This window comes from Quercus suber, unplaced genomic scaffold (genome assembly GCF_002906115.3).
Source record: "Quercus suber isolate HL8 unplaced genomic scaffold, Cork oak 2.0 scaffold_782, whole genome shotgun sequence".
Classification (NCBI taxonomy): domain Eukaryota; kingdom Viridiplantae; phylum Streptophyta; class Magnoliopsida; order Fagales; family Fagaceae; genus Quercus; species Quercus suber.
In genome coordinates this window covers 3,851-10,642 of record NW_027070218.1, presented here as the reverse complement: position 1 = coordinate 10,642, position 6,792 = coordinate 3,851, and the positions used below count along the sequence as shown (strand labels likewise).

At 31.5% G+C, this 6,792-nt stretch overlaps 1 pseudogene; it reads left to right on the top strand.

Moving 5' to 3' along the window:
- The first annotated feature begins 2,112 nt into the window (after positions 1-2,112).
- Positions 2,113-3,715, top strand: LOC136064854 (methyl jasmonate esterase 1-like; annotated as a pseudogene).
- The last annotated feature ends 3,077 nt before the right edge of the window (positions 3,716-6,792 follow it).

Genomic DNA, 6,792 nt, shown 5'->3' with positions numbered 1-6,792 from the left:
AAACCTGACCTGGACCAACCTGTGGACGGCCTTAACTACAGCTACTGCCTTTGCCAGCCCATATTGCCCCATTCTCTTTCTTCTCAATGCAACAACTATGGGGGAAAATGGCTAAATAACCTTAATTTTTAAACTATGTAACCAAATAACTATTTTTTAAAACTATCTAGCAAAATACCACTATTTTGGAACTCGACATCACTGAGGTTGAGTTCTATACACATTTTTAACAATTTAGTAATGTTGAGTTCTATGCATATTTTTAAGTGAAATTCGACATTTCTAATGTCGAGTTCTATAAAAAATTTTCAAAAATATTTAAGTGGCAAAATATACTTAGAACTTGACATTGCTAATTTCGAGTTCTGCCAAGAACTTGATGACGTCAGTAATGTCAAGTACCAAAACAGTCGTATCTTACTACGTAGTTTGAGAAGGGAGTTGTTTAACTAAATAGTTTAAAAATTATGATTATTTAGCCATTTTTCCCCAACAAATATCATCTCGACATAACTAAAACTAACTCATTTTACCTATAACAAAAAATCTGACCATTAATCAAATTTTTGTCCGGATGCAGCATCACCTCTTTGACGCTTTGCTGAAATGAATTTGCAAGTGGGATTTTTCTTCTCTCTCTCTCTCTCTCTCTCTCTCTCTCTCTCTCTCTCTCTCTCTCTCTCTCTCTCTCTCTCTCTCTCTCTCTCTCTCTCTCTCTCTCTCTCTCTCTCTCAAAATCATCATCATTCTTTTATCGTTCTTCTTGCTATATGATAATATACAATGAGTATGAAAACTTGTCAAAACAAGACTTTTTTTTTTTATGTAAGGATATTTTTGTATATTTTTTACAGCAAACTAAACGATTTTTGCTTGTTTATTAATGTTTAAGAATATTGTGATATATCAAAGATGATAATTTTGTACTTAATAAATTTATGAATTATGGTTATTTTATTAATACTACAATTTGGCCACCTCTAGTAAATTTTTTTGGCTACACCCTTGGGTTAAAGGTATCAAGGTATAAAAAAAGATAAAAATTTAAAAGGTTAAAAATATTTTTGATTCAAGGATTAAGATTTAAAGTGAACTTATCAAGTTTCAATTTTAACCCTTAAAAGTGGTTTTGCATGGTGCAATAGCTACCAAATCTCAATCCTTGAATTCATGCCCCACTTCGCAATGGTTTTAAGTCATTGTTGACCACTGGTTCAATGTGGTTACCAGGTTTCTTTACCACACATCAAGTCATAGAAGTTATGGGATGGAGCTTGGTGATCAACAACAAATTAAGATTAGGTTGAGATTGAGAGTTGGAAAATGTAACTTTCAATCTCAACCATTGAATAAAATAAGGTAAAAATTTGTTAAAAAGTTAAAGTTAAAAAGTGGGTGTGTTAAAAAAATTTGTGAGAAGAGAGGGGTAATCACATGGTGCAATTACACCAAATCTCAATCTATTAACAACAATTATCTATACTTGGGATGTTATAGGACCTTATATATATATATATATATATATACAAGATAAAAATTCTAATTTAGCCTAATCTAGAGACTTGAACCCCAGCCCTTACTCACCACACCCTACAAGTACCTATACACTTATGGAGTAACCATCGCGCTAAAAGGCAATCAACAACAGATTGAGATCAGGTTGAGATTGAGAATTGGAAAAACTAACTTTCAATCTCAACCATTGAATAAATAAAGTTAAAATTAAAAAGTGGGTGTGGTAAAAAATTTTGTGAGAGAAGAGAGGGGTAATCGCATGGTGCAATTGTACCAAATCTCAATCTATTAACAACAGTTATATATACTTGGGATGTTATAGGACCTTTTTTTTTTTTTGGATACAAGATAAAAATTCTAATGTTGCATAATCTAGAGACTTGAACCCCAGCCCTTACTCCTCACACCCTACAAGTATTTATACACTTGTGGAGTAATCATCGTGCTAAAAGTGTGCAGTGATGATGTTAAAGGACTTGAAACTATTGAGAATAGACTTTGACCGTTTTTTATCATAAACAAAACTATCGAGCTTGGGTATGTGATGTGACCTTATGGAGGATACACCTTTTAGGGATAGTATCATAGGAATGTACCATGAAAAGATTAGCTGAAAAGGTAAATGAAATTATTACGTGTTTTACTGTGAATTCGATAATGTTTAGATCATGGATTTCCAATTTGCCTCTCTCAAATTTAGGACAATCAAAGGAGCTCCAAATCCCTCATCAAGTTAGTGGTCACTGCTCTTTCCCATACTAGCTCCCAAATGTGCATAATGATATATTTGGTTATATGTAGTTCTTTCAGAGGTTGGATTCGTTCATGGACTCACAATTCACATTGGATCTAGGGCCCAACAACCCACCAACCTCATCGCTATTTCGGTCCAATTTCATGTCAACCAAGTTATACCAGCTCTCCCCACCTAAGGTAAGATATAGAGTTTATACTTTTCTTTAACCTTATATTTATTCAACATTGTCACACGTTGATTAGGAAGAAAACATTAGAAAGAAAAATCAGAAAAGTTAGTTAGGCATGCAATAATCAATTTAACAACTTGTATTAGTTTCAAATTCTTAAACAATTAGCTTATATATATATATATATTGAAATTACTTAACAATGATTAATGATGAACTGAATTAGGATTTGATGCTATCCATGTCTTTGGTGAGACCTTTCCGTCTTTATGGTGACGATGCATTGTTGTTAAAATATGCAGAACTAACCTAGGAGAAATATGGGTCTGTTTGTAGAGTTTATATTGTGTGTGACCAAGACAATGTTGTAAAGGAGGATTTTCAAAGGTGGATGATCGAGAATAATCCAATAGATGAAGTGAATGTGATAATTGGTTCTGATCACACGGTCATGTTTTCTAAACCAAAGGAGCTGTGCTCATGTCTCCAAGAGATTGGGGATAAATATTCTTAAATTTCTTATTTATGCCATTTGTGTGCTGGAATTTGGAATGTATTTTTTCACTATGTATCTCTAAAATAATGTATTTTTCTAAAAAAGACATAATGTTTGAGAAATTACAAATGCACAATAACAAATAATCCACCCTTGCTGTCCCTTATGAGGTATTGAATATGATTTACTTGCATCATGTATACGTGTGCTCAACGGAATATTGTATTTGTCTAAAAAATGACTGGTTATTCTATGGTCCATATGAAACTATTTTTGTGGTTCTATACAACAAAAGCAAGTGAAAAAATGCTCAATTTCGAATTGATTAGGAAGAAATCATTAAAAAGAAAAATCAGAAAAGTTAGTCAGGCATGCAATCATCAATTTAACAACTTGTATAAGTTTCAAATTCTTAAACAATTAGCTCATATATATATATATATATATATTGAATTTACTTAACAATGATTAATGATGAATTGAATTAGGATTTGACGCTTGCCATGTCTTTGGTGAGCTTTCCATCTTTATGGTGACGATGCATTGTTGTTAAAATAAGTAGAACTAACCAAGGAGAAATATGGGTCTATTTGTAGATTTTATATTGTGTGTAACCAAGACAATGTTGTAAATGAGGATATTAATTTAAAGGTGGATGATCGAGAATAATCCAACAAATGAAGCGAATGTGATAACTGGTTCTGATCACATGGTCATGTTTTCTAAACCAAAGGAGCTGTGCTCATGTCTCCAAGAGATTGCGGATAAATATTCTTAAATTTCTTATTTATGCTGTTTGTGTGTTGGAATTTGGAATGTATTTTTTCACTATGTATCTCTGAAATAATTTATTTTTCTAAAAAGACATAATGTCAGAGAAATTACAAATGCACAATAAAAAATAATCCACCCTTGCTGTCCCTTATGAGGTATTGAATATGATTTACTTGCATCATGTATACGTGTGCTCAACGGAATATTGTATTTGTCTAAAAAATGACTGGTAATTCTTTGGTCCATATGAAACTATTTTTGTGGTTCTATACAACAAAAGCAAGTGAAAAAATGCTCAATTTCGAAACCTGCACATATGATGTGCATGAAATATATACGATAAAGTACTTACATATTTACATATTTGGCCTTACTTTTATGTTATTTTGTAACTAATTATGTAATATCTTTGTATTGCAGGTAACAAGGGATTTACATGCAAAGTGGGGCTAAGCCAATTGAATCAAGCCAACTTACATCCAGCCAGGCATGAATATTAAATTTAAGTCCAATTGGAGTAAGGAATCAAAGGAAATTTGCACCAAATCCAAGTCCAATTCGGATTAGGATTCCAGCCTGCACATCAGTTAGTATTTTTGGCATAACTTTCGGCTCAGATATCCAATCGAAATGATTCAAGTTGGGCTGGAAAGTTAACTTAAAGGGCTACAACTTTGTAGTTTACCAGAAGCCCTAATTCTAACGTAAAGTGGGCCTAAATAGTCGGTTAATTAAAGCCTAAAAGTCTAGGATTTTCTCCAAACGGGAATTCAACTTGTAATAGGATTCATTGACCTATTTAAACGCTTTTTAAGGCAAAATTAATGGAGGCTAGTGCTAGGGCTGAGATGCAAAACAGAAAATTGGAGCAAGAGGCAGTGCCGCATGTGGCTTCCCTGTAGCTTTTCTCCATGATAGCATTGTGACTATTTCTTTCTCTATTTTATTTGTCTAGTTTAATGTTTAGTATTTTATTCTTTTGTTTTATCTCAATTACCATGAGTAGCTAAATTTATAATTAGGGTTGAGAATGAAACTTTGTTAAGGATTATCAATAATATTTATGTGATTTGATTTTTCCCACAATAGTTGTTCTTTAATGATTTAAATTGTTCTTGCTTCATAACAATTGACTAAGATGGGATTCTAGATATGAGTTCAATCATGTTTTTCTCATGATTTAGGATTTGTCTTAATTAATTGAATGCTTGGTTTATTAATTCTTGATTATAGAATTAGATATCATTTGTGATTTGTCTGTCAATGGATACAAGTTATGATTTGATTTTTAGAATTGGATATATCTTGTGATTTGTTTGGCTACGGATACAATTGATGATTTGGTTTTATACTTAAGAACGAAGAAGAACATGCTTTTGATTTTTAAAATAAGGATTTTAATGAGGATATTTTCCATGATAACAAGATTGATTTCTAGATTATCATGTAGTGAGTTGGGAAAAATTAATAATCATAAATATATGCTGGTATGACTTACAAGGCGGATTCCAAAACCTTAATTCCTTTCCCTTGATTGTTTACATCTTTTTATTGTTTATATCTCTTGCTTAGTTTAACTATTTGCTTAATTTTATTATTTGCTTAGTTTATTTAATTTCAAAACAACCAATTTTTATTAAACTAGATTAGGATTAATTTGGTTAAGATTTAATTAATTTTCCTACGTTCATTCAAGTCCCTGTGGGTTCGACCTCGTTCTTGTCAAACTATACTTCGGTACGGTTCGTACACTTGCGAGTATTTAAAATTTCACAACAACATATAAATCAGTAACCATTCATAATAGTTGTTTCAAAATATGGCATATATTGATAAAACCATCTATTTTGTTTAGTCCTAGCCATGTTCAAACATGTGGCCACCTCCATATGCACATAATCCCCAAAGATACTTATCTGCACTTAACAAAATTATACAATATCATCAAAATAAAAGCTCAACTACTACCTTGCATAGTAGTGTAACCATCCCTAATTATAAATATAAAATTGTCTACAAACATAACATACATATTGTGCTTTATCTGATATGGTGTCAAAGTTTAAATACAGTAATTTGAGCTACAAAATGAGAATCATTCAAGATCACAGTCAGATGATGAGTAATTTTGATTATGATAAGTTTGAACACCTGATTCTCTGGCAAGTACCATTGTCAAATGATGTGGGTGGTACATAGCTCATTAGATGGTAAGTTCTTGAGCTGGATGTCACAGTTGGCACTTGGCGTTAACTTCAACCGACTCTAAGAACAAACAAGAGAACTATCTAATAACTTATTATAGAATTTATATTTTAAAAATTCCATCATTGAAATTACATGTTCTATATGTTCTTAATATTTATGCCAATTGGATGTTATTTACCATTCGATGCATTACTCATTTTTTATGCATTATTTTAAACTACAAAAACTTGAATTTAAATAATTAATTATTGACATGGCTATTAATCTTTGATCACCTTGAAATTTTGCAAACATGGAGAATATACAAAGATAATATAATCCAATGGTGGATTTGTCAAAATTTACATCGAATTAAAAAATATTGAGTAGTGTAACATTACTTAAAGTTACAACAGGTGTAACTTGAACCCAACCATATATATACACACTATTAATAACAGGATTTTTTGTTTGAGTTTCATCATTTTGTGTACACAAATATCCTCACACAAATATTTAAATGCTCTAAAATACTCCTATCTTTTAGTTAAATAATTTTAAATTTAAAAACACAAATTATAATTTTACCAAATTATAATTATCCTTACACAAATTTTTAAATGCTCTAATATGTAGCCATGTTAGGGCACTAGCATTAGGGGGTGACCCCCCAGTTGCTATTTTACCAACTGAACCCTTCAATTTATTCCACATCCGGGTATGCAAACCCAAAAAGTTTTACATCTCAGTTACGGTAAGATTGCATATTTGCAACCTACTATTCATGAGGATGTAAAAAATTTATAATTTTTTATTCTCTTCCTCTCACTTCAGAGTTCAGACTCCTTTACCTCTCTCTTCTTTTTCATTTTTTCTTTTTTCTATCCCCTTCTC